The 26,956-nt window shown below is 37.8% G+C and overlaps 1 protein-coding gene across 1 annotated transcript in view; it reads left to right on the top strand.

Annotated features, from left to right (window-relative positions):
* The first annotated feature begins 2,716 nt into the window (after positions 1-2,716).
* Positions 2,717-26,956, top strand: part of ELF1 (E74 like ETS transcription factor 1) — a 96,450-nt gene continuing 72,210 nt past the window's right edge. Inside the window, exon 1 of the mRNA XM_006155504.3 lies at positions 2,717-2,829. The gene's annotated coding sequence lies outside the window, so the exon portion shown is untranslated. The remainder of the gene's footprint in view (positions 2,830-26,956) is intronic.

Genomic DNA, 26,956 nt, shown 5'->3' on the forward strand with positions numbered 1-26,956 from the left:
TTTTTTTTTTTAAGAGATTTTTGTTATAGGGCATGTGCACTCACTGGAGACCAGACATAGAGACAGAAAGCGAGAAATCACCTCCCACGGGAAATGGCCATTTGCAATCCCATCTCCTCCATTCTCCTCTTGGGATTTGGGGCACACATACGTGGTCTTTTCAGCCACTGGGTTTGGAATTTGAACCACAGTTGACTACTTGGTAGTACAGTGATGTAACCATTATGCCATCTGCTGGTCCTCCCTGTTGAGTCTTAATGTTGGGATCTTTTCGTTTGCCTTTTTTTTTTTTTTTTAAAGCATCCATAGCTCTTTTTTGGTGTGAAGCATCTATTCATATTTGACCACTTTAAAAGCTGCTTTTTTTTTTTTTGAGTTGTGAAAATGCTTTGTATATTCTGAGTAGCAATATATGGATTTATTGTAATTCTTAAGAATAATCCTTTGTGGTGGATACAGAATTATAGATAAAGAAGTTATGACACAGACTGTTAAATGAGTGATTGCCTAAGATTGTATGCTAGCAGACTTGAGGTTGGAATCCAAGCTGATTTGCTCTAGAACCTGTGCTGAACTGTTAGCCTATTTTTTTTCTCTCTCTCTTTTTTACTCTTCTGTAGAGATTTCTTTGGGTTGTGATGAGAGCCAGGATCCAGTTCCTATAGGTGGTACTGTAATGTTAATAGGGACACTCCTGGGCAAAGGGGCACTATATTGTAATGGCAAGCTGGAATATGCTCCTTGAACAACCAAGATGTGTGTTTCTGTCTGAGTGGTAATTATTTTCTCTTTAAGTCTCTTACTTCACTGTATGCACTGGTGGCCAAAAGTACTTCTTTTAAATTATATTGCAGATACCCGTCATTATTTCTTAATGAGGTGCTTTATATAAACAGATTTTCTCAGTAGCAGAAGCTTATCTATACCTCATAAAAAAATCTTACATACTTGATGTTACTCACTTTGTGTTTTAGAAATCTATATCATACTAACACTGAGTTTGAGACAGTGTATGGTAATATACTTAGGAAATATATACAGTTTATTGGCCTACCACAATGGCTTCAGTTTTGAGTATTTTTTAAGCTGTATCTATATAGTCTTTTAAAGTTTTTTTTTTTTTTTTTGGTCTTCCCATTATCTACTCAGTCATATTTGTTCTGATATCATTCTTTTTCTGTTGTCCTCCTTCATGAACCCTTATAATTTCTATTTCTCATTAGCCAAAAGAAGGTCATCAGATTATTAGGCTTATATTGATATTGTCTAAAATAAGGTTCAGCTGTGTGAAATGACTTGGGGCTTTGCAGTGAATGGTAAATTTCTTGCAGCTGCTCAGAGGACCTTGTTTCTTGGTGTTTGGGTTTTGAATCATTCTGGGGAAAAAAAAGCTAAAATAAGCTAAATATGACTTTTGACAGAAAAAGTGATGTATTTTTCTTTTAAGCACTTTTTAAAATTTATACTTTGTTAAATCATGGAGATTATTTCAGTTAAAAAATAAACCAAGCAATATTGAGTGGAATGGGATAAATGGACTCTGGGTGGGCAGAAAGTCAGTTCACAATTATATTTTGTAGCAGTTTGAACAGTTTCTAAGTCAGTGACAGCTTGTCCTCTGTGCCTCTGGTAAAGCAGAATAATTCCTCCCCAGTAATTAACGAAAGAGAAAACCTTGCAAAATCCTGTTTACTTTTTGTAAAATATTAGGCTATCAAGTTGGACTTCATTCATCATTTTAAGCACTTTTGGCAGTACTTAATGCTTTCCAGCAATTTTGATTAATTGAAACTCTTAGAATAAATGAATAAATGTTCACCCAGGATTCAGGGTAAGGAGTTGTGATAAAGTTTTAGTGGCTTGGGCACCTCGTCAGATGTATGGTGACTGGAGAGTGGAGCTGTCCTTGCATAGTTGTTGGCCCTGTAGGCTGGCCATGTAGAGAGCAGCAGAGATACAGCAGGGAGGCTTGCAATATACATGGAAAATTTTCTTCAAAAGATAAAGAAAACCGTGTTCATTGTTTGGAAGTAGTGCAGTTGTGAACTTTGTCGATTGCATTGATAATTTTTTAAAATAGGATTTTGTCTAGCTTGCATTGGTATTTAAAAGCATTTTTGCCATGTTAGATTTAAAAGTTCTGAGCTTTTCTTATTTTTCTTAATTCTGTAGAGTAGATTAATTCATGTTTATTTTTCCACTGAACTTTGAATTTTCTACTTGATTTTATCTATTTAGTGAACTTATAAATCGGCATTTGGTATTGCAGTTTGCTAGCTTTTCTAGATTACATAGCAATTATCCCTTTCATATAAGGGTTAATGAGTAGCCAGATTAGACTCACCAGTCCATTGTTACGTTAAGAGCCACAAAGTTTGCCAGCTACCTTCTATCTCCACTCATACTTTCTTCTCCTTTCATGATTTTATATCTAAAAATAACTTAAGAATTGAATTTCTATTTTAAAACATTTAAATTTTGCTTTCTTGTAGATTCTCATTTACTTCATTGTTAATTTTAATTATGGTAATTAGTATAAATCAGTTAATCACGGTAGTTCTTGCTCCTGTCTCTACCTCCCTCTTTTTCTGTACCTCTCTCCCGTTTTTACCTGTAGATTTGCATGTTTGACCTAGCAGAATAATTGGGTCCACAGCAACATGGGCGTGCCTCCCTTAGAAACACTTAGTTTCATGTATGACTCATAAGCTGAAGCACAGACACTACTTCCCCAATCTACAGGAGCCATTTTAATAACTTAAAACTTGCCGGAGTGCTTTTTATTTTCAAGCTCAAAGGACGATATTTAAAGAGAAGGAATAGTTGAAGGTAAGTTGTTACAACTTTATGTGTTTGCTTCTGGCTGATTCTTGATAAATGAAGGGTGGTTCTTACCTGTCGAAGAACATGGCTGAATGTGTTCTTTAACTCTCTCATAAAATGTGTGCAGTCTGTCACATGCCTGATTGTACTTAACTACGAGGGGGAAACAAAGCATTCAAATTCTGAACTGTTTTAGGTCTTCTCAGTTAAGCACTTTAAATATTTCATGTAATTGTGTATTATTTCTGTGTGATTTAAGAATAAGAATGATTTTCTTTATTTTTTTAACATCATATACCAGACTGGGTCAGATTTTAATTTTAAAAGTCTAGTTGTATTTGTGAGGGTAACTGCGAAGTTACAATTATGTAAACTGTATTCATGTGTGTTAAGGATATTTAAAGAAAATTCAGGATCAGTGAATTTGTTTTGGTATTTTAGTTAAGGGTGAAGTTTTGGGACAGCTTTAGATGTTGCTTACTGACCTATCATTTTCCGTTTTAAAAAAGTTAATGAATTATATTAGACATTTTATTTTGAAAAGTAAACTGAAGTTTAAAATGTACAGTCATTTAGATAATAAGTAAAAGTGAATATTAAGTAAGGAGGAAGAAATACTAGAATGAATCACTTACTATTTGGGGGTAAAAAAGCAGCTTTATAATCACAATGGAAACTTGTTCTGTGTAACAGCCTTGGAAGCAAAGCTGTCTTCTGAGAAAATACGCAGTTTTCAGTTTTGTGTAGAGAGAAAAGTAAGAGCATTGGCCTTCCTTTTACACTCTTCTTCAAATCCGCTTGTTTTGAATTAAAAAAACAAAACAAAACCTTTTAAATGAAAAGATTGTTCAGTCTCTCCCTGAAATATCTGCTACTACTGACAAATATTGAAATTGTTGGGATTTTGGCTGACAAGTGTACATTCTAGTATGCCATGAAGTTCAGGGCACTCTGAGAAACTAAATGCAGTTGTATTTTACTTCTGGAATATCTGAATAAAAGTTGAGTAAAGTAAAATTTGAATATGCAATAATTAGGAATAAAGTTTTTGGAAATAAAATTCACCAAGCCATTTATTGTTCACTAGAATTATATTTAGCTAGTTCTTTGAGGATTTGTTCTTACTAATTTTCTAAGTGCTTGAAGGCCTTTCAGATGATAGGGACGAGAGAGACAAGCTGTCAGTTACTATTTCTTACTCTTTTGAAAGGATTGCTGATATTAACGAATATCAATTTTGTGGTCTTAAGAGAAAGGCACAGCGGACATTTTACCAATTCAGCTCTGAGCCATTTGCTATCATCTTTGTTTGCATATTGCTGGGTTAGTCAGCCTTTGAGTAAGCAAAGGCTGTATTTACTTCTAGTCTGGTGTATGTGAAAAAAGCCAATGAAACCTTTTTGCTCTTTCCCCCCCAAGTTTTTAAAGGCCAGTAATTAATAAGGGAGCAATCAAAAGGCATAAAAATAAGCAACATAATAAAGGTTTTATCTATTAAAGGGGGGGTAGAAGAATTTGATTTCTTACAATTAAGAAGCTGGTGTAATTTAAATAAAATAGATGTTGGTTATGTACTACAGTGCCTTCTTACGTGATAGGGTTGAGGTGGGGCTTGAAAGAGAAGGTATCTTAAGGAAAAAAGTCAGGAAAGTGTCCACTCTCTCCCTCTTCCTTCCATAAGATTGAATGTAAGTTTAAACCAAGACATCAGAATTAAACTTAGTGCTGAAAGAAACCAAAGATCGCCCAGTTGCCTCCCTTTTATAGATGAAGAAACAGCCGGCCCCAGGAGGTCCTGTGACTTGCTCGAGGTCATGCAGTGCTTAAAGGCGGAGCTTCCAGCCTGGAGCTGCTCACACTAGTCCACACCAACAAGTGATGCTTTGTTTGAAATGGCCTGTATTTCCTTAAGAGTAAATAAAACCTTAATTAAGTTGTTCCCTGATATGTTTGGTGATAAAAATGCATCCAAATGAATTAAACAGTGGTTTTGAAAATATATTCAAGATAGTTTCCTTTTTCATAAAAAAGAGAGATGATGCATTTGTTTAATAATAGCTTTTTTTCACCATTAGAATTTTTTTGGTAGTTGAATCTTTGTTTCTCACATTTCTTGTTGAAGATGTTCTAAATAGAAATGCTAGCAGTTAAGAAATTAATCTGAACTTCTAGATACAAATACACATTTCTTCTGCTTCAGTTTTACCTCCTGTTCTTTTTAGGAGAATGAATACTATTTACTATATGTTATACTGAAATAAATGTGCGTTTGTGTGTAAAAAAACCTTTGCATTATGAGTTTATAAAATCTGGACATCTCTGAGCCTTATTATCTTAAATTTGACCTCATAATTAGTAATCTCATTCCATTTGTCTTTGTCATACCTTCTTTCTTCCTCCTTTGAGAGTGAGCTTTTAGAATTTTCTGGGGAATGTAGAATCAATGTCTATTCACTTTTTAAAAAATTATTTAATTTTATTTGTCATCATTATTACTACTTATTAGTTTGACCAGAGACAGACACAGAGGGAGAGAGAGTGAGAAAGCAGGCTGCCAGATTTGGGACTGGAACTATGGTCAGCCATATGGGAGTTCAGCACCCCACCACCATGCCACCTGCTGGCCCCCAGTGTCTGTTAACTTTTTAGTATATTTTTTTGGTGATTGGAAATTTACTTAAGATTTGCTTGTTGTTTAGGTCTAAGATTTGGGTTTTTAAATGACTTTGCATATACTTGTTCCCTCTTCTGAATTTCTGAGTGTTCTAACCTAATTCAATTTCAGATGCTCTATAGGGTCACTATCATGTTGACAGTGATAATCAGTGGGTAGAAAGATGGGCTTTAACATCACAAACTTAAATTCTTGCTGGGAAAATAGTGCTTGATAGCATAGATGAAATAAGAAAGGAACCAAAACATGGGCTAGTTTAATTCAGGTCAGACTTTATATGCATAGAGAAATTTTATCTGGAAGGAAATTAGGAATATTAAAGAATAAATAGCAGTTACTTAGGTTAAGAAGGGTGTTTTTACTGGGACCAGCAGTTGGTGTAATGGCTATGTTGCTGGACTCCCATGTAGTTAACCGGAAGTCCCGAACCTGGTGGCTTGGACTCATGCTGGGAGCATGTGTGTGTGTGCCCAAGATCCCGAGAGGAGAATGGAGGAGATGGGATTGTGGCGTGGCCATCCTCCCGGGGGGTGATTTCTCGCTTTCTGTCTTTCTGGCGCTCGCATGCGACCTATAGCAAAAACCTCTCAAAAAAAGAAAAAAAAGAAGAGTGTCTTTACCAACTAGAAAAAGAATATAAACTCTTTCTTCTTCTTTTTTTTTTTTACAATTTTAATTTAATTTATTATTCTTTTAAGTTTGCTATAGGGTATGTGCGCTCACCAGAGAGAGAGAGTGAGTGAGAGAGAAAGTAAGAAAGCAAGCCACTAGGTAGGTCCTGGACTGTAACTCTAGTCTGCCATGTGGGAGTCCAGCAGCATAACTGTTCCACCCTCTGCTCATCCCATAATAAGGTTTTTTAATCTCTCAGTGAACTCTTTCAATGTTACAGGTTTTTTGTTTGTTTCAGTAAGTGCTTCTTGAATTCTCTTTTCATCCCCTTTTTCTTCAGGCCTAGGAAAAACATTTCCTTACTGATACTGAGGGTATTGTTTCTAGTCCTGAAAACCCCTTTCTCTTCAGAAATAAACTATTATTTTTTGTAATTGTTTGAGTTTGGTTAGAAGTAAAAAAAAAATTTTTTTTTGAGAGGTTTTTGCAATAGGGCTTGTGCGCTCGCCAGACAGACAGAGACATAGAGACAGAAAGCGAGAAATCACCCCCCAGGGGAGATGGTCACACCGCAATCCCTTCTCCTCCACTCTCCTCTTGGGATCTTGGGCACGCACGCACATGCGCCCGGCGTGAGTTCTAAGCCACCAGGTCCGGGATGTGAACCGCGGTCGACTTCATGGGAATCCATGCGACATAGCCATTATGCTAACTGCTGGTTCCCGAAAAAAATTCTTTTTCTTTGTTGATAATAGACTGTGCGTGTCTGAGATACACACACAAACACATACACGCACACAAGCACCTTCCACATGGTCTGGTTACACTGTGAGCCACTTCCTTCAGCCTGTGGGATCCTCAGTACATATGTGAATGTGTCATGCATGTTTCAGGCTGACCAAGAAGGAGATCTGCACTGTGGTCACCATGTGAGAGCTGACTTGTTTTTTAAAAAAATAATTGTTTAATTTAATTTAATTTAATTTATTTAAACTCTACCACGGGCGAGGGGAGGGGGGGGGGAGGGGCGGGCAGAAGAACAAAGGGGGGGGAGGGGAGGAGTGAGAAAGCAAGCTGCCAGGTCCAGACTTGAACTTCAGTGCGAGTCCAGCGCTTTCAACTACCATGCCACCTGCTGGCCTTGAGAGCTGGCTTCTCTTGAGCAGTATATTGTAGTTGTGTCAAGGAGCTGATCTGAAGTAACATTTTTAACTATCTGATTCTTGGATATTATTATTATATTGCTAACTACTTATTTGTAGGCTTTGCCTATTACTGGGTTGTTGGAAAAGTCATGACACATTTTTTGATATAAATGTGATCCGATATTACATCTTACCTACATAGGTGTTCCCAGATTCTTACATGAATGGGAAGAAGAGCCCCATCAGTTGTGTTGTCTGAAAATAATTGTTGCTTCCATCAGTTGACTAGAATATTTTGTTCTTTACTTAGGAACTAGTTAATATAATTGATGGAAATTAAATTAATAACATTATGAGTCAATTCAGATGGGTAGGGCAGTTTTCAACAGTCTGAGCACTCTCTTTTATTAGTATGAAGAGCTTACAAAAGAGAACATTTTTTGTGTTTTGTCAAATGAACTGTTCGCTGTAGTAAAAGTGGCTGTTGAGCCATACAACAGATGTCTTTTCTGCTCATGGTTCTAGGCAACCCCCATCCCCTTTATGAGAAAAATAACTCATTGTGTGCTGTCTACTTTGTTGGGCGAGAGGAAGAAATTATGCAGCTGAGATTTGGATGTATTAATACAGATTTCTATGTAGAAACATTTTATTTTCTTTCAGGTATTAATATCTGAATTAATACCATCTTCATTGTCAGAAACCTCTCTTTTAACTTTCATTCTCTCATAAGTTTTCATAATTATTTCATTTGCTGTTTAGTTGCTGAGTATTAAGGTATCAACTGTTTTTTAATCTCCAATTGCCAAATAGTGAGTGCTAGTATCAGAAAATAAAATATAATTATAAAGATTATGAATGGTTTGTATTAAGATTGATTTAACAGGGACTAGACAAGCAGATGGCGTAATGGTTACATTGCTGGACTCCCACATGGTTGATGGCAATTTGAGTCCTGGACCTGATGGCTTAAAACTCACACCAGGTGTGTGTGTGCATGCGTGCCCAAAATCCCAAGAGGAGAATGGAGGAGAAGGGATTGTGGAATGATCATCCCTCTAGGAGGGTCATTTCTCACTTTCTATCTCTCTGTCTCTCCAGCAAGCACCCTATGGCAAAAATCTCTTAAAAACACATTGATTTAGCAATTTTTACATGATCAGAGTGACCTATGTACATTGTTTAAAATTGAATAAAATAGAAGAGTCTGTAATGAAAAGCAGCCTCTGCCTTCCATTAGACCCCTTTTCACTCTCAGTTCTGATGCCTAGGAGCAACCATTTCTTAGAGATGTTGTTTTTTTCTTTATTTTCCTTTTTAATTCATGTTTTCTTGGGTTCTAGTCTTGTCTTCTGTTCATTAGAAGGTCTTCAAGGCAACAGAAACCAGTATGACTTTACGTGACGCATTATGTATATGTTAGTCGCTCAGTTGTACAGTGATTGATGTGTTTATAGAAGGTTGTATGGTAAACTTTAAAAATCTACCTACGATTAACTTAAAGGCACTTGATTGTTTTATGGGTTTAGAAAGCAGTGCTAAAAACAGTGAAACAAATTTTATAGTAAAATTGTAAAAGTTAGGTACTAATAACATTGTTAATGTGCATCTTATTTTTGTATCAAAATATTAAATAGAAGTTTAGCATTATAAAGGGACAATTCATTTCCTTTTTTCTTTGAAACTGATATATGCATGTAGAGAAATGTATAAAACACAGTTTAAATATGGTGATAGTATTTACCCATGTTACAACCACTTAGGTTAACAAATACAGAATATCTGTTACTGTAGAAACCCTCACTTGTTCATGTTTGTTTCCCTTTAATATAACCACTAGCCTAACTTTTAAAATAATCTTTTCTTTATAATTTTACCATTTGAACTTTTTTTGTTTTCTAATTGCCAGAGAGTTTATGCCCTTACCAGAGAGAGAGAGAGAGAGAGAGAGAGAGAGAGAGCAAGCGAGCACTCCCCAGGGGCCTGTGGTCATGCCACGGTCTTGGCATCTGGCTCCCTTAACCTTTCGGCCAGGGGGCAGGCCCAGCCTTTGAACTTTGTGTAAGTGGAGTCACACCATAGATAATCTGTAGTGATTTGCTTCTCTCATTCAACTCTTTAATATTCAGCTTAGCTAATTTTCATTGTAACTAGTATTCCAGTATTTGTCTGTTCAGAATGTATTTATTCCCAGTTTGGAAATACTCTTGCACATGGCTCCTGGAACATATGTGTAAGAGTCTTGTAGGGCAGTATCTTTTTTTTTTTTGGAGAGGTTTTTGCTCTAGGGTGCGTGTACTCACCAGAAAGGGAGAGAAAGAGAGACAGAAAGCGAGAAGTCACCCATTGGGTCTGAGCCATTACGCCAACTGCTGGTCCCAGGGCAGTATCTTAAAATTGAGGTTTGTGGGGGACCAGCAGTTGGCGTAATGACTATGTCGCTGGACTCCCATGTATTTGACCGCGGTTCGCATCCCGGACCTGGTTGCTTAAAATTCATGCCGGGTACTTGTGGGTGCGTGCCCAAGATCCCAAGAGGAGAACGGAGGAGAAGGGATTGCAACTATCTCCCCTGGGGGGTGATTTCTCGCTTTCTATCTCTCTGTCTCTCTCTGTCTGCCTGGCGAGCGCACGCGCCCTACAGCAAAAAATAAATAAATAAAAAAAATCAAAAAGTTGAGGTATGTGAAGAGTTTGCAGAGAGTATGGAGAGAATGTTTAGCTTAAGATAATTTAATAGAGTTTTTTTTATTTATCAAGGGCATTCTTAATTGAAACTACTTTCTGAAATGTGAGTGTCTAGGGACTAGCAGATAGCATAATAGTTATATCGCTGGACTCCCACGTGGTTGACTGTGGTTCAAGTCCTGGACTCCGTGGCTTAAAGGTTGTGCCAGGTGCATGTGCGTGTGCGCCCAGGATCCCGAGAGGCAAATGGAGGAAAAGGGATTGCAGTATGGCCATATCCCCTGGGGGAATGATTTCTCACTTTTGTCTCTCAGTCTCTGTCTCTCTGGAGGGCATACATGTCCGGTAGCAAAAAATCTCTCTTAAAAAAAAATGTGAATCCCTAGTGGTAAGAAATATGAGTAGGATGACTTGATGGTGTAGGTTTGATGTGTGCTGAGGCATATCCGCCTTTGCTTTTTCATCATCAGTGCAAATGTTAACAATAGCTAAAGCTAAATAATACCTTAATTTTGACCTCATGAATCCCCTGAGAAGGTTTTCGGATCTGAAGATTACATTTTGAGAATCAGTATAATATTGCAATATGGAAATAATCCAAATGTGCAAAAATTAGAGATTGGTTAAATAAAGAGTGGTTATCCATATCATTATATCACATTTTATATACTCTTATTGAAGTTTATGTTAAATATAAGCTTATAATAAGACCTTTTTCTGTTTTTGGTGCCCCTCTTAAGAAGAGATCAACATTTTTCAGAGCAAGTGTTTCCAAGCTTCAACATAGTCACCCCCCTTTGTAACTGGGAAATGGGTTCCAGGGTCTTCTGTAGACACCAAAATTTGAAAATGATCAAGTCCTTTATGTAAAATGGAGTAGTATTTGCACAGCATTTGGGAGGATGTGTTTAGATGAGTATTATAATTTTTTTTCTGAATATTTTTTATCTGTTGTTTGAATTTGTGGATATAGAACCTATGGAATAAGAGAATTGACTGTACTTCCTTTTAGTTTGGTGCCTTTGTGTTTAAGAAAAGAGAAATTGAGTGGGACCAACAGGTGGCATGGTGGTTAAGGCGCTGGACATTCCTACATGGCTGACCATGGTTCAAGTCCTGGACCTGGTGGCTTGCATTTTCACTTTCTTTCTCTCTCTCTCTCTCTCTCTGGTTAAATTAAAATGAACAAGTGAATAAATAAAATTAATAAGTAATTCTTAAAGAAAAGAGAAGTTGAAAGGCAGAGACTACTAGTACTGGCTTTCCTACCAGTCTAAGGGATTCTGTACAGTAACTTTATTGCAGTTTAATTTTCACAGTAAACATAATTGGCATGACACCAGTGTTTAATATATGCTTTGTAGTACTAGAATATGCCTTCAAATTAATTTTTTTCTGTAGACTCAATTCCTTAGAAATTTTCGGATTTATATCTCCTATTGTGTTCTTTGTCGTAATTGAAATAACTTTGAGCTGCTATATATTATTTAGCTTCAGACCAAATTAAAGAAGTAAGTTTTAAGCAGGTTAGAAAGAGACTATTAGGGGTCCAGCAGGTGGTGTGAAGGTTAAGGTAGCTGGATCCCATATGGCCACCTACGTGGTTTTGAGTCCCAGACCCCAGTGACTGGAAAAATCCTGCTTGGTGCATGCACATACATGCTCAAAATCCCAAGAGAAGAAATTGTGAGGTGGCTATCCCCTCTAGGTAGATGATTCTCCCCTACCTTGTCCTTCTTTCTCCAGTGAGTGCATATGCCCTAGAGCAAACTAAAAGAAAAGGAAAAGGAAAGAGACTGTTGGGTTTAGACCCTCCAGCTTCCTGTTAAGACTTTGATACTTGGCATTCCTAACGAGTGTTATCTATGTTCTGCAGAAGGTCAGAACTTCTTTTGTGAGAGGTATAGTTGAAGATAGGCTGCTTTGTGCTTCTGAGATACTACTCTTTATTATAATGAAGCCTAATAATCATGACTTGTCTTTTTTTGGAGAGGTTTTTGCTATAGGGCACTTGTGCTCTCCAGAAAGACAGAGACAGACAGACAAACAGAAAGCAAGAAATTACCCCACAGGGAGGATGGCCACAGCGCAATCCCTTCTCCATTCTCGTCTTGGGATCGTGGGCATGCACGCATACACGCCCGGCATGAGTTTAAACTACTGGGTCCGGGACTCAAACCATGGTCAACTACATGAGAGTCCAGTGACATAGCCATTATGCCAACTGCTGGTCCCAGCATGACTTGTCTTAAATTAATTTGTTAAAGTGAGCAGAAAGAATATATTATAGTATGCTATTTATATAACTTAATACACTACACAAAACATACATAGATGAAAGCATAAAGAAAAACAATATGAAAATTTTAGATTAAATTAGAATGATTAATCAGAATTAATGCTACATGTGTTTTAGTTTGAGGAACAATTTAAAACAATTTGTAGTTAGAAATAAGTAAAAAATCACCTTACTCAAGATTTTTTATAGTGCAAACATTCTAAACTGGTTATTACATTGGATCCTTTGATCTATGAATCAAACTTGCACCTCATTATAGGTCATTTACAGCCTGTTAGTTTTGTGAATAAACTGAAAGGCAGGTGTACTACGCATCTGCCCTCCATACGCCAGAACAGTTGTATCACAGTTAGCAAATTCAAATGCTGGATAGTGGTGGATGTTAGGTTCTCTGAGCTGCTCTCAGACTTTTCCCCCACTTTGCGTTATCACTACTACATAAGGAAATGTTCTCCTTCCTTCAGGGTTCTGAGGAGACATTCCTTATTTCCTAGTTCATGAGGATGGTTGAACTGGTACACTCACAAGTAAGTTAGAAGTATAGTAATTGTATGCTAGTAAGGCGCTAGTAACTGTTAGACTTAAAAAAAAAAGAATGAAATCCTTTTATTTAAAAATATTGAGTATTTTTTTCTTTCCAAGTCACTCATTTAAGAAATGCTACTTTTGGAGCATAGTGCCATGCTTAAGGCTGGTTATTATTATGTATATTAAATTGTATTTAGGAAAAAGAGGTCACAGGAAGCCCAAGATGGGTTTATGTGCAATAAGAGATGACAAGTAATTTTGGACATTGACCTAAAATGGAATAGCACTAAAGCTAGTGAAATAGTAGTTTTGGTAGCTTATAGTTATAACTTAGGTAAGAATTGACCAATATGAATAGAGAAGTACTTTGCCTAAGTGAGTACAGAATATAAGACATTGAGGTAATTCTTAAGGATTATTAGTTTGGGAGGCAGCTAGTAGGCATGATGAAAAGAGAGCGTCTCTGTTTTTGTTGTCATTAGTTGTAAGTTTGTTTAAAATGACTTGAAGTAGGCAGGATTCACCTGTTGAGTTCTGTTTGGTTTGTATATAGTTGACAGTTGAATATAGATGAGTAAATAACATGAGCCAGATTTGGGATGTATTAGGGAGTGAGCAAGGGAGTAGAGGTGGTTTGTTTGGGAGGACTCTAGTTAAAATCCAGGAAGAGGGCTAACAAGAAACTAGTGAAAGTGGCCAAAGATTAAAGAGGCAAGTTACCTACCCTGCTTTGTTGAGAGTCTGTTCAGCATTATGTTGTTTTGTGGTGGCTTTTTGGGAGTGGAGAGGGTGTTACATATCAAGGTGGTCAAGTGTTATTCAGGTAACCCTTTGAATAAAATAGTTGGAGGGTTTGTTCTGTTGTTCAGACACTTGATGTTTCATTCAGTCATTGTGGTTTTCAAATCTTAATTTGTGTGGCATTTACTCTTAAGATTACTTCTTCAAAAGACCATGATAATGAGCCTTTGTATGCACATTGAATCTTGGATCCTAACACCAAAATACATTGTCATTGGCTGTTTTCATGAATACTCCTCTTTCTTATGTTATGTTTCTGATATCAAACTTTGATATATTTTCACATAAACTATTGGACTATTTCTAAAATAAGACATAAAGATGTAGCAGAGAAGGCAGGAAATGCTTGACGTTGGTATGCTGTATCTTATTCTCTGCTTCCTGTCAGTTAAACCACGATGAGAGGAACAGAGAAGCAGATGCACAATTGCTGCTTTAATTTCCCATTGGGGAGACCAGTTAAGCATAAAGCTTGTTTCGTTAAACTTTTGTCACTTGTTGATTTTAGACCTGTTGTAGGCTTTTGTGTTATATGGATTCTGTCGATTACCTGGTGGCAATTAGATGTTTGATGTAGGCTAAATGGGAAGATAATAACTTTTTCAAATTCAAAAGGTGTTAACTTTTGTGACATTTTTATAGACCATAAAAGGTTGACATTCAAATTTGCATATATGGTATAAATTCACTATGGAACAATAAGCTAATATTTCAGTCTTAAATTTTAATATCAAAGCATTAATTTATCAGGATTTTTTATGTACAACCTTAAGATGAAATGGAACATAATAGAGGTTAAATGACTCAAGAAAATACAGTTAATAAATGACAGAACTAGGATTTAAATGCAGGATTTTTTTGTTGCTAGATCCTCTATCCTGCTAGGAAGACGTCTGTCCTTATTAAACTGATTCTCTACTTATTTCTCATTTATTTTATTTTTCTTTCTTTCTTTCTTTTTTTCCCCTATAGGGTGTGTGTGCTTGCTGGAGAGAGAGAAGGAGAGTGAGAAAGCACTCCTCAGGGGAATGGCCATGCCATAGTCCCTTTTCTGCCATTCTCCTCTTAGGATTTTGGGCACACACACTTAAGGGGTGTTTTTCACTGTTGGATTATGTATTTGAACTGCACAGTCAGCCATATAGGATCCAACCATCTCCATGCCATCTGCTGGTCCCTGATAGAAGTTTTTAGGGTTACTTTTTCTTGATCCACCTAGAATTCTTCTTCCTTTTTCTCTCTTATTTTCCCTACTTTGGAAAAATAGATGCTACTTATTTCTAAATAAATAGCCCACATGTTACTTCCTCATACAGTTTTCTCAGATTCTCAATGGTATTTACCCCTTCTGTTTTTCCTTACTTAGTTCATTTATTTATCTTTACTTTTAAAAATAAATTTCTTTTATTACCTTCATAAATGAGAGAAACTGTGCCCCCACCTCCCAACAGGGTCCTCAGTGAGTCTCGGATCATGGACACCACGTGTCTAGGAGGTCTCCTGGCAGGACCCTGGACCTGGTTAGCCCTCAGAAGGTCACACTTTACTGCTGTGCCACCATCTGGCCTCTTTCGTTGACTGACTGACTTACATCATTTTGTAGTGATCTGTTCACATATTTTTTTTCTTTTTAGGCAGTGAGCATTTTCAAGACAAGGGTATGTCTTCAGTCCGTAGCATATAATAGATTTCTTAAATATGTGTTTAAGCATTAAATACATACCTGATACTTATTTTCTTCATTCTGGAGTCAATGATGATTAAAGAACTATTATAGAATATGACTCTTTTCTGAAAGGTGCCCTTATGGTTTATTTGTAAGAAATAATTTTAGAGCAGGGTCTCTTTTAATGCTTCAGCCATTTCTGCCTTCAATTTTTGTTGTTGTTGTTCTGGAAACCAAGTGTCTTAGTGAAATTATTACTGTTTTCATCCCAGTTAAAAAGTGGTGGTTATGTATTGGTTCACTAAAAAACATAGTGTTCCCCTCTTCCCCCTAGCATAGTAGTTAAGTGCTGTGTGAAGGATTCTAAATCTCACATGGCCCACTACTGTTCCAGTCCCAGCCCCACTGCAGCTTGAAAAACGTGCCAGGCACATGCCCAACATTCTGGATAAAGAAATGGAGGAAAGGGGTTTGCAGCATGACTATACCCCATTAGGGGGTGTTCTTGCTCTCTCTCTATTGAGGGCACTCACTCTCTGGTAATTGAAAAAAAAAAAATGTACCTGAGAATAGCTTAGTTATCTTAGATCACTGATTGGCTCTAGATTAATCTGGAAGAGATGTCTACTTCTTCATTGTAGTTCTGATTTTTTCACTGGGTGGAAGGAATAATGCCCTTTACTACTACTTGTTTCTTCTTGTATTATTTTATGTTGTCTTTCAGTCTTTTGTGCCTCAGTGATTTTTGAATTACAAATTTTAGTCTGTCAGCAGAGCAAGAATTTTTGCAAGTAGGACTTTAGCTTAGACCTACCCATTCTATTCTAGAAGTGTGTTACAAAGTTCACACGTTAATAGTTTTCCCAACTCTGGCTGGCCTGTGGCCTAATGGTTAAGGGAGCCAGATCCCATATGGCCTACTGCTTGTTGACTCCTGATGCCTACAAGAGGGTGAAAAAGAAGAAAGGGATTGTGGTGTGACCACACCCCATTTCTCCCTCTCCCTCACTCTATGTGGCTCTTTCAGGCAAGTGCATATACTCTCTAGTAGTAGAAAAAAAAAAGTTACTAGCTGATCTTTTTTAAAAAAATCAAATTTAAAAGTCAAGTCTAAGGATTCAAACCTGCTTTTTTAAAAAATAAAGGAAAAATTCTGAATCTGTGTGAGTTTAGTTTTGAAGCCATTTCAGAGGAACTAACCAAATAGTTCTTTTGTTTATTAAAACATTCTTTAGGCTAGCCATGTGAAAATAGTGTATAGTGACCTTTTACATGTGAGATCTCCCTTTTTTCTGCCATTTGTTGGAGGTATTGGTATATTCCTGTGTTTGCATTGGAAAATATAAGCATGTATGTCAATTTGAGGACAGTGAAGCCTCTATTGCTATCATTTGGTTCTGGGAAGCAAATATATCATGTGAAGTTCTATAAAATGCTAAAACAAACACGAAAACACCAGTCTTTTACCATTTTAATGAAAAATGTTAATAAGTACTTTTTAAATTTATTTAATTTTACTACAGGACATGGGCACTTGCTGGAGAGAAAGAAAGAAAGAGAGGGAAAGTAAGAAAAAAAAAAAATGTACCTGAGAATAGCTTAGTTATCTTAGATCACTGATTGGCTCTAGATTAATCTGGAAGAGATGTCTACTTCTTCATTGTAGTTCTGATTTTTTCACTGGGTGGAAGGAATAATGCCCTTTACTACTACTTGTTTCTTCTTGTATTATTTTATGTTGTCTTTCAGTCTTTTGTGCCTCAGTGATTTTTGAATTACAAATTTTAGTCTGTCAGCAGAGCAAGAATTTTTGCAAGTAGGACTTTAGCTTAGACCTACCCATTCTATTCTAGAAGTGTGTTACAAAGTTCACACGTTAATAGTTTTCCCAACTCTGGCTGGCCTGTGGCCTAATGGTTAAGGGAGCCAGATCCCATATGGCCTACTGCTTGTTGACTCCTGATGCCTACAAGAGGGTGAAAAAGAAGAAAGGGATTGTGGTGTGACCACACCCCATTTCTCCCTCTCCCTCACTCTATGTGGCTCTTTCAGGCAAGTGCATATACTCTCTAGTAGTAGAAAAAAAAAAGTTACTAGCTGATCTTTTTTAAAAAAATCAAATTTAAAAGTCAAGTCTAAGGATTCAAACCTGCTTTTTTAAAAAATAAAGGAAAAATTCTGAATCTGTGTGAGTTTAGTTTTGAAGCCATTTCAGAGGAACTAACCAAATAGTTCTTTTGTTTATTAAAACATTCTTTAGGCTAGCCATGTGAAAATAGTGTATAGTGACCTTTTACATGTGAGATCTCCCTTTTTTCTGCCATTTGTTGGAGGTATTGGTATATTCCTGTGTTTGCATTGGAAAATATAAGCATGTATGTCAATTTGAGGACAGTGAAGCCTCTATTGCTATCATTTGGTTCTGGGAAGCAAATATATCATGTGAAGTTCTATAAAATGCTAAAACAAACACGAAAACACCAGTCTTTTACCATTTTAATGAAAAATGTTAATAAGTACTTTTTAAATTTATTTAATTTTACTACAGGACATGGGCACTTGCCAGCTGCAGAGAGAGAGAGAGAGAAAGAGGAAGGGAAAGTGAGAAATCCCCACCCCCCCACCCCTCCCCCATGGCAGGTGGCCATGCCACAATCCTTCTGCTCCATTCTCTTCTTGGGATTTTGGACATGCATGCACATGTACCCAATTGTTTTTATCAAGCTGCAGTGGGGCTGGATCACCTGCTGGCCCCTATTTTGACTTTTAACACAAAATATTCTCTTAGTATTCTTTTAAATTATGTTTATTATCAACATACAGAAAATCTTGCAGAATAAGTCTTTTGTCTTCAGATAGGTTACTGTCTTCAAGTAGTTACTGAATAACTTGGGAGTACAAGCTTTGTAACCATTTCTGCTGTTGCATGTGTATTATTGTGACTTGCAATTGTCTTAGTTAATAACCTGTGATTATTTCTAGGGGACTTTTTTTTTTTTTTAAGAATTATTTACAGAAATGTCATGATGCATTTTTGCATGGAAAAACATGAAAAAATATTTCATGACTTTTCTGACCCAGTATTTTTAAAATTTGCTATAGGACATATATGCTCACCAGAGGGGGAGAGAGAGAGAAAGAGAAAGCAAGTCATCAGATTGGGAATCAAACCGTGGTCAGCCATGTGGGATTCCAACACCTTAACCACCGCTAACTGCTGGCCCCAAGGGAAGTCTTTCTTAATCACTTGTCTCTTTATTACTCTTCTCTCTTAATCACCAGTGAGTATCTGTTCATTTGACAGATAGGTCCCTAAGGGGTACTTTTTAAGTAAATAAAATAATACAGATAGTATTGATAAGGCTGCTGAGTGCCATGTAGTATATAGGAAAAGACAGAGTTTTCTTTCTCCCAAGATACTTATAGAGAAGATGGTTTTAAACATCCCAGTATCCTTTAGTTGTTGTTCTTAAATTCGTTTGGTTAGGGCCAGCAGGTGTTGTAGTGATTAAGGTGCTGGACTTGCACATAGCCGACTGTGGTTTGAGTCCCAGACCCAGAGACTTGAAACTCATTCCAGGTGCTTGTACATGCATGTCCAAAGTCCTGAGAGGAGAATAGAGTAGAAGGGATTGTGGCATGGCCAACCCCCTTTGGGGGGTGATTTTTCACTGTCTGTCTCTCTCTCTTTTTTTTTTTCTTGAGAGTTTTTTTTTTTTTTTTTTTTTTCTTGTGGGGTTTTTGTTTTTTTTTTTGCTAGAGGGCGCATGTTTTCGCCAGAAAGACAGAGAGGGACAGAGAGACAAAGCGAGAAGTCACCCCTCCAGGGAGGATGGCCACGCCACAATCCCTTCTCCTCCATTCTCCTCTCAGGATCTTGGGCATGCACACACATACACCAGGCGTGAGTTGAAGCTACTGGGTCTGGGACACGAACCATGGTCAACTACATGGTAGTCCAGTGACATAGCCATTACGCCATCTGCTGGTCCCATCTGTCTCTTCATCTCTCTGTCTCTCTGACACGCCCTATAGCAAAAATATTCTCTCCAAAAAAAAAAAAAAAAATCTGTTCAAAGTTAAATTTAAAATTAAAGCAAGATGGAAGCCTGAGGTACCTGGAACAGTCTGCCTTTGGATTTATCTGTATTTTCTTCCTGCAATTTCCCCTTCCTTCCTTCTCATATACTCACAGTGTGTCTGAAAGATAAAAAATGTCTCCTACAACTTTCCTTACTTTACTTAGCAAAGGAGGAAGTTACATTTTCTATGTCCAGTGTTGGGAGTTTGGGAATAACTGGAAAGTAGTTATTTGAAGGAGAATGGCAGTTTGTTTCCATTTGCAGGTTTGTATTGCCTACTGATACTGCATTTTTTAGAGTATTTTGAGGGGGAGCACATTTGTTGTGATTAAAATGACTCAATTATGAGTCTTTTGAGGGCAAAAATTTTATTCTGTTTTATTCACTGTATTCCCAGCACCTAGATTAAGGTCTGGTACGTTGTAGGTGCACAGTGGATATTTATTGAATGGGTGAATAGATGATTGAGCTGAAGTCAGAGACTCAAGTCTCAACTCTGTCTCTGAATACCTTGACAGACATTTATCATGGAGGTTCTATGTTAAGTTCTGGGTGTACAGTGGAGAGTACAGTCAAGCCCCTGCACTTACTTGGTTGCCGTGTCCACTTTTGTATGTATGTATCTACCTATATAAAATGTGAGGTGAATATTACACATATGAAGATTAAAATGAGAACTAGGTCTGGCATGTAAATGGTAGCTATTATTGTCTGTTTATTTAACACTTTTTAAAAAGTGTGTTTCTTCTGAGAGAGAGATAAAGGGAGTTGCCCCCAACAAGATCATCATGCCACAGTCTCCCTTCTTCTCTTAGTCTCAGCTGACCCAGATGGGGCACTTGTGCATGTGTCCACCATGCTTGCGAAGATCCAGGATGTGAACCTAGGACTTACCCATGTGGATCTAGTTGTGTTACCATTGTGTCACTGCCTGGCCCCCAATTCTTTCTTTCTTTCTTTTTTTGTTAATTTTTTAGTTGAACTTTATTTTATTTACTTACTTATTTATTTATTTTAATTTGACCAGAGAGAGACAAAGTGAGAGAGAAAGAGAGAGAGAAAGTGAGAAAGGAAGCCGCCAGGTCCGGGACTCAAACCATTGTCGGCCATGTGGGAGTCCAGCACCCTTAACCACCACACTACCTACTGGCCCCAGTTTTCTGATTGTTATGATCATCTCTTTCCTGATCTCTTAGAGGAAATGTCCGATTTTTAAAAAAATATATCTATGAAGAAATATCAGTAATTATCGGAAATGTTCAAGGATTAAGTAAAGTATGTATGTTTGTTTTGTAAACCATAAAGCACTTATTAGACATTAGGTATTACTAACAAATGATAATATAAATGAACCTTATTGTGATATTGCATAAATCCTGGATGTATGTTTATGCTAAAGAATTTTTTTTAAAAATCTATTAAGTGCCTACTACATCTACTAAGGCAGCTTTGAACTTTCTTAGAACAAGACAAAGTTATTCAGCAGAAAACACCTCTAATGAAGACCAAGGCTTATGTGGTCAGCTAATTATTTTTACAGGAACATCTTTCTTCTAAAAATTACCCTGGAAGAAAGTAAAGATTTCTGGAACACTGATGATAGTAGTCTCTGTTAAGGGGCAAAGACATTTTGATCTGCCATGGTATCACATCTCTATTCGCTGAATAAGTCTGGAAATCTTTTTTATTTTCTGTTTCTTCCCTCTTCTGATTTTTAGGCAACAATGAAAACATAAAGTAAATTAAATGATATTTTTCTCATTTTAAAGAATTTTGCCATATCCTGGGCACTTAAAAACCCATTGTAATGAATCTCTATCAGAAATAATTAATAAGGCATTTAAGGAGGGCAGCATACACATCAGTGACCAGAAGCTATCAGTGTAGCAGTTGAGCCATGGAATGTTTGTTTAAGCCATCATTTTTAAATGGTAGTTGCCAGATCCCACCTCTGTGACTTGCATTGGGTTTTGTAATCACTTTTGTTTGATTTGAAAACCTCCAGAAACTTTCTGCTTCTTCTCAAATCAAGCCTAAATTTTACTACTTGATTTTCAAGAGTCCATAATTTGAATTTGTTTTGCTTATTTAACCACATTTTCAATTTCCCAATGTGAACTCTTAGCTCTTACCAAGGTAGTAGCTCTCCAAACTCCACTCACTTTTGATTCTCAGCATTCTTTTGTCTCAGCACATCTACACACATTGACACACACAAGCATGCGTGCGTACACACACACACACACACACACACACACAATACTATTTCTCCTTTGCCTAGTTTCTCCTAGTCCTACATTCCATTCCTTGTAGAGTTCAGTTTAGGTCTTACAGTTTCTTTGACCTGTTTGCCATCCCTTCTGAAATGTTTAGTACTGCCCAGCTTTATTAGCTCTTACTTAAATACTGTCTTGTGGCATTTTAGTTGCCTCTTGGTCTGTCTTGAACTCTGTTGTATGCTTCATGGGAGTAAGGACCATGCATTTTCTCCCTCTTTGTTTTTAGTTTTTTGCCATAGGGTGAGTTCACTCAATGCAGAGAGACAGAGAGGGGGAAAGTGAGAAATCATCCCCTTGTGGGGATGGCCGCTTGTGTCTGGTGTGATGTTTTTTGAAGTTCCTGGGTCTGGGACTTGAATTGTGGTTGGCCATATGGGAATACAGTGCCTTAACCTCCACACCACCTATTGGCACCTGCATTATCTCTTTATAGTTTCCATGTGTTGAGCTTAGGGGACATTCAGAAAGTATTCATCAGCTTTGCACAACAAAGGCCAGAAGTAGTATCAGAGATGCAAAATTGATTTTTTTTTTGCTGTGGGAGGAGTACATTCACCAAAGAGAGACAGAGAGAAGGAAAGTGAGAACCACCCCCTCCCCAACCGCAGGAGGGATGGCCACACAGCAATTATTTCTCTTCCTTTTTTTCCTTGGGATTTTGGGCACCCAAGTATAATGCTCCCAGCAGGCCCCCCCTCCCCTAAGTTTTTTTCAAGCTGCCAGTCTGGGACTAGACCACACAGTTAGCAGTGTGGGTTACAGTCACCTTAACCACCACACCACCAGTTGGCCCTGAAAACTGATGTTTAAGATTTTTCTTAAAGTTTATTTCTTTCACACACATATACACACAGGAGTGTATTATTATTATTATTTTTTTTTAAAGAGGTTTTTGCCTTAAGGTGTGTGCACTTACTGGAGAGAGATAGTGAGAGGGAAAGTGAAAAACCACCCCCCAGGGGGATGGCCACACTGCAGTCCTTTATCCTTCTTTCTTCAGGGATCTTGGGCACAAATGCACATGTTGAGTTTTAAGCCACTAGGTCTGGGACTTGAACTGCAGTTGGCCATGTGGGAGTATAGCAGCAGAACCACTATGCCGTCTGCTACACCATACCCCCCCACCCCCCACTTTTACCAGAGTCCTGTACTGTCATCCTTCCCCTAGCCATCATATCGATCATGGGAGTGCTCACCTAGCATTTACAGGTTAGCTAGGAACAGAATCTGCAATTTTCTTTTCTTTTTTTTTTTAAGGTTTTGGCATAGGGCATGTGTGTTTACCAGAGAGACAGTGAGAGAGAAAGTGAGAAGTCACCCCCCAGGGGTACGGCCCCCCTGCAGTCCCTTCTCCATTCTCCTTCTAGGATTTTCAGCATGTACACACACACGCACACACACACACACACACACACACACAACTGGTGGGATTTTCAAGCCCCTGGATCTAGGACTCGAACCATAGTGGGCCTTGTGAGAGTCCAGTGACATGACTGCTATGCCATCTGCTGGTCCCTAGAATACACAATTTTCTATATTGAGCTTGCATCTCTTGAGCAGCTCATTACTTCTGAGCTACTGAGTTGGACCAGTGTTTGGGATCTTTTGATTAGCTCTGTGTTTATGTCAAATAAGCATAGTAAAAACTTTCCTGTTGGAGAAAATCTAATGCCAGGGTCATTGAAACACCGTAGTTAACAGTAACTGAAATGGTTCAGATCACTTAGAAATTGAGAAATTGTATTATGAAAGATGGAAGGCCTAAAATATGAACTATTCTTTATTTATTGTAAATCTTCATATTTCTTGTAGATAGTATTTAAGATTTGCTTATAAAATTTGTACAATAGAGAACCAGCTGGTGGCGTGGTTAAGATGGGTGGATCCCACACAGCCAACTACACGGATTGAGTCCTAGACTCAGCAGCTAGGAAAACTGGGCATGTATGCACGCGTGCCCAAAATCCTGAGAGGACAATGGAGGATAAGGCATCATGGTGTGGTCATCTTCCTGAAGGGTGCTTGCTTGCTTTCTTTTTTTCTCCCTGGTGAATACATAAGCCCTATAGCAAAATTAAATAAAAATGGTTTGTATAGTAGGAAAATATGAAGTTATATGTGTAACTTATAAGTATTAAATATATAGATGATATACATGATATATATATATATATCATATATATTATTTATTTATTTATTTTAGAGATATTTTGCTATAGGGTGTGTGCACTCGCCAGAGAGACAGAAAGCTAGAAATCACCCTTGGGGGATGGCCAGGCTGCAGTCCCTTCTCCTCCAGTCTCCTCTTGGGATTTTGTGCATGTATGCACATGTGCCTGGTGTGAGTTTCAGTTGTCTGGTCTGGGACTTGAATCATGGTTGACTAAGTGGGAGTCCAGTGACATAACCATTACGCCAACTGCTGGTCCCAATATTAAGTATATTTTGAGTATCTTAAGATATTAAGCCTATGCCCTTTTACTTTTTCATTTTAGTTTTGCTGCCTTTTTTTTGTTTTGTTTCATTGAATTTAGAAGCTTAGGTGAGGGACCAGCAGTTGGCGTAATGGCTGGGTCGCTGGACTCCCATGTAGCTGACCGTGGTTCGAGTCCCGGACCTGGTGGCTTAAATTCACGCAGGACGCATGTGCATGCATGCCCAAGATCCTGGGAGGAGAATGGAGGAGAAGGGATTGTGACGTGGCCATCCCCCCTGGGGGGTGATTTCTCACTTTCTGTCTCTCTGTCTGTCTGTCTTTCCAGTGAGCGCACACGCCCTATAGCAAAAACCTCTCAAAAAAAAAAAAAAAAAATAGAAGCTTAGGTGAGTGCCCGATTGAGGATGATCGTAAAAAGAATCTCATTTTAAGAATCATGACCTGGAACGTTGTAGTTGTTTAATTGTATACACACTTGATACCTAAAAAAAATTACATTATTTAGTGTAGTTTTAGGTTCACAGTAAAATTAAAAGAAAGGGACAGAGATTTCACATAGATGCCTCCCTGCCCTCACATGCCTATGGCCTTCCCTATTATCAATATTTCCTACCAGAGTGGTACATTTATTACAATTGATAAACCTACATTGACACCCTGTTATCACCAAAAGTCCATAGTTCACATTAGGATTTATTTGTAGTATTGTACATTCTATGGGTTTGGACAAGTGTCACTTAGTAATATGCATTTATGTTTCCTCCAAGTCTTTTAGTGGCTTTGTTAACTCATCTCTTTTTCATGCTGAAAAATAATCCATTATCTGGGGACCAGAGGATGGCATAGTGGTTCTGTCACTGAACTCCCACATAGTTGAACGCGGTTCAAGCCCCAGACCCGGCGGCTTAAAATTCATGCCCGTGCGTGTGCATGCGTGCCCAAAATCCCAAGAGGAGAATGGAGGAGAAGTGATTGTGGTGTGTCCATCTCCCCAAGGGGGTGATTCTCGTCTGTCCGTCTCTCAGGCAAGCACACGTGCCCTATAGCAAAAATTTCTTTAAAAAAAAAAAAAAAAAAGAATCCATGTTTGAATTATTGCAGTTTCTTTATTCATTTACCTAGAGAAGGACATCTTGGTTGTTTCAAGGTTTTGGTAGTTAGGAATAAAGTTAAACATCTATGTGCAGATTTTTATGTGGCTATAATTTTTCAGTTTGTTTAGATAAATACCAAGGAGTACAACTTCTGGATCATATGGTAAAGTTATGTTTAGTTTTGTGAGAAATGGCCAAATTGTCTTCCAAAGTGGCTATACCATTCTGCATTCCTACCAGCAATGAAAAAAAATTCCCATTGCTCTAGTGCCTAGCCAGGATTCGGTGTCAGTTTTGAAGATTTTAGCAATTCTAATAGATATATAATGGTATCTTATTGTCCTTTTAATTTACATTTCCTTTATGTTATGTGAAATGGATCTGTTTATCTTCTTTGGTGAGATGTCTTCTAAGGTTTTTAGCCTTTTTTAAAAAAATTGGGTTTTTCATTTTCTTTTTGAGTTTTCTGAGGTCTTTGTATATTTTGAGTAACAATCCTCTAGCAGATATGCCTTTGCAAATATTTGTGCCAAGTCTGCGGCTTGCCTTCTCATTCTTTTGACATTGTCCTTCACAGAGCAGAAATGGTTAATTATAATGAAGTCCAATTTATTAATTCTTTTGTTTCATCCCTTGCCTTTAGTTTCTAAAAATATATCACCAAACAGGTGGTCATCTAGATTTTATCCTCTGTTATGTTCTAGGAATTTTATGTTTTTGCATTTTATATTTAGGTCGATGATCAATTTTGGATTACTATTTGCAAAAGGTATAAGGTCTGTCTAGCTGCGTTATTTTCCATGCAGATATCCAGTTGTTTCAGCACTGTTTGCTGAAAAGACTCTCTTCTCCATATTATTGCCGTTGTTCTCTTGTCCATGATCAAATGACTATATGTGGTTCTGTCTCTGGGCTCTCTGTTCTGTTCTATTATCAATTTGTCTGCTCTTATAACCAATACTTGACTATCTCTATTACTTTGCTTAGTGGTGTTACTTTTAAGCTTGATCCGTGGAAATACTGCCGTTCCTATACACTGTTCCAATCCAGTTATTCAGATAGTTTGTCTTGTACATCTGACCCACTACTCACACATGTGCCACATCATGAAGAGCCATTTCAAACCCTGTTATAGATGTGGAGTTTTTCTGTAGTTAGTGGAAGCCATTGGCTAGTTTTAAATAGAGAAGAAAGTAGGTCTTTTTTTTTTAATTGAAAGCATGGGAGAAGATAGGCATTTTTGACAGGGTCTGGCTGGGCCCTCTTGTGGTTCTCCTGCTCTAGCCTCCCCAGTAAGCTAGAATTCAGGCACACGTGACTATGCCCAGCCTGTTTAGATTACTGGGAACCAGACCTAGACCTCCTGTGTGGCCCCAGCCTTGTGCATCAGCACCCTGCTGCTTGAGCCACTGTGGCGGGGCCCAAGATCATATTATCAGTTTTTGTAAATTACTCTTAATCCAGGCCGAAACACCACAGGAGTGGAGCTAAATTGAGGTAAAGGGTCCATCAGATGAATCCATGCAGCAGCTCTTGTCACCTAATAATGCAGTAGCCATTAGCGACATTTTTTTTAACCTTTTAATTTTGCTTTCAACAGATGGTCTCTTTTTAAGAGTGGAATTTCTTGGGGCCAGAAGGTGGCATGATGGTTAAGGGGCTGGACTCCCGCATGGCTGACTGTGGTTCAAGTCCCAGACCTGGCAGCTTGCTTTCTTGCTTTCTCTCTCTCTCTCTCTCTCTCACTCTCACTCTGTCCCTCTCTGGTCAAATTTAAATAATAAATAAATAGATCTTCCAGTAATTAGCCAAAATGATGAACACAAAG

This window comes from Tupaia chinensis, unplaced genomic scaffold (assembly GCF_000334495.1).
Source record: "Tupaia chinensis unplaced genomic scaffold, TupChi_1.0 Scaffold000458_2, whole genome shotgun sequence".
In the NCBI taxonomy this organism is placed as follows: domain Eukaryota; kingdom Metazoa; phylum Chordata; class Mammalia; order Scandentia; family Tupaiidae; genus Tupaia; species Tupaia belangeri.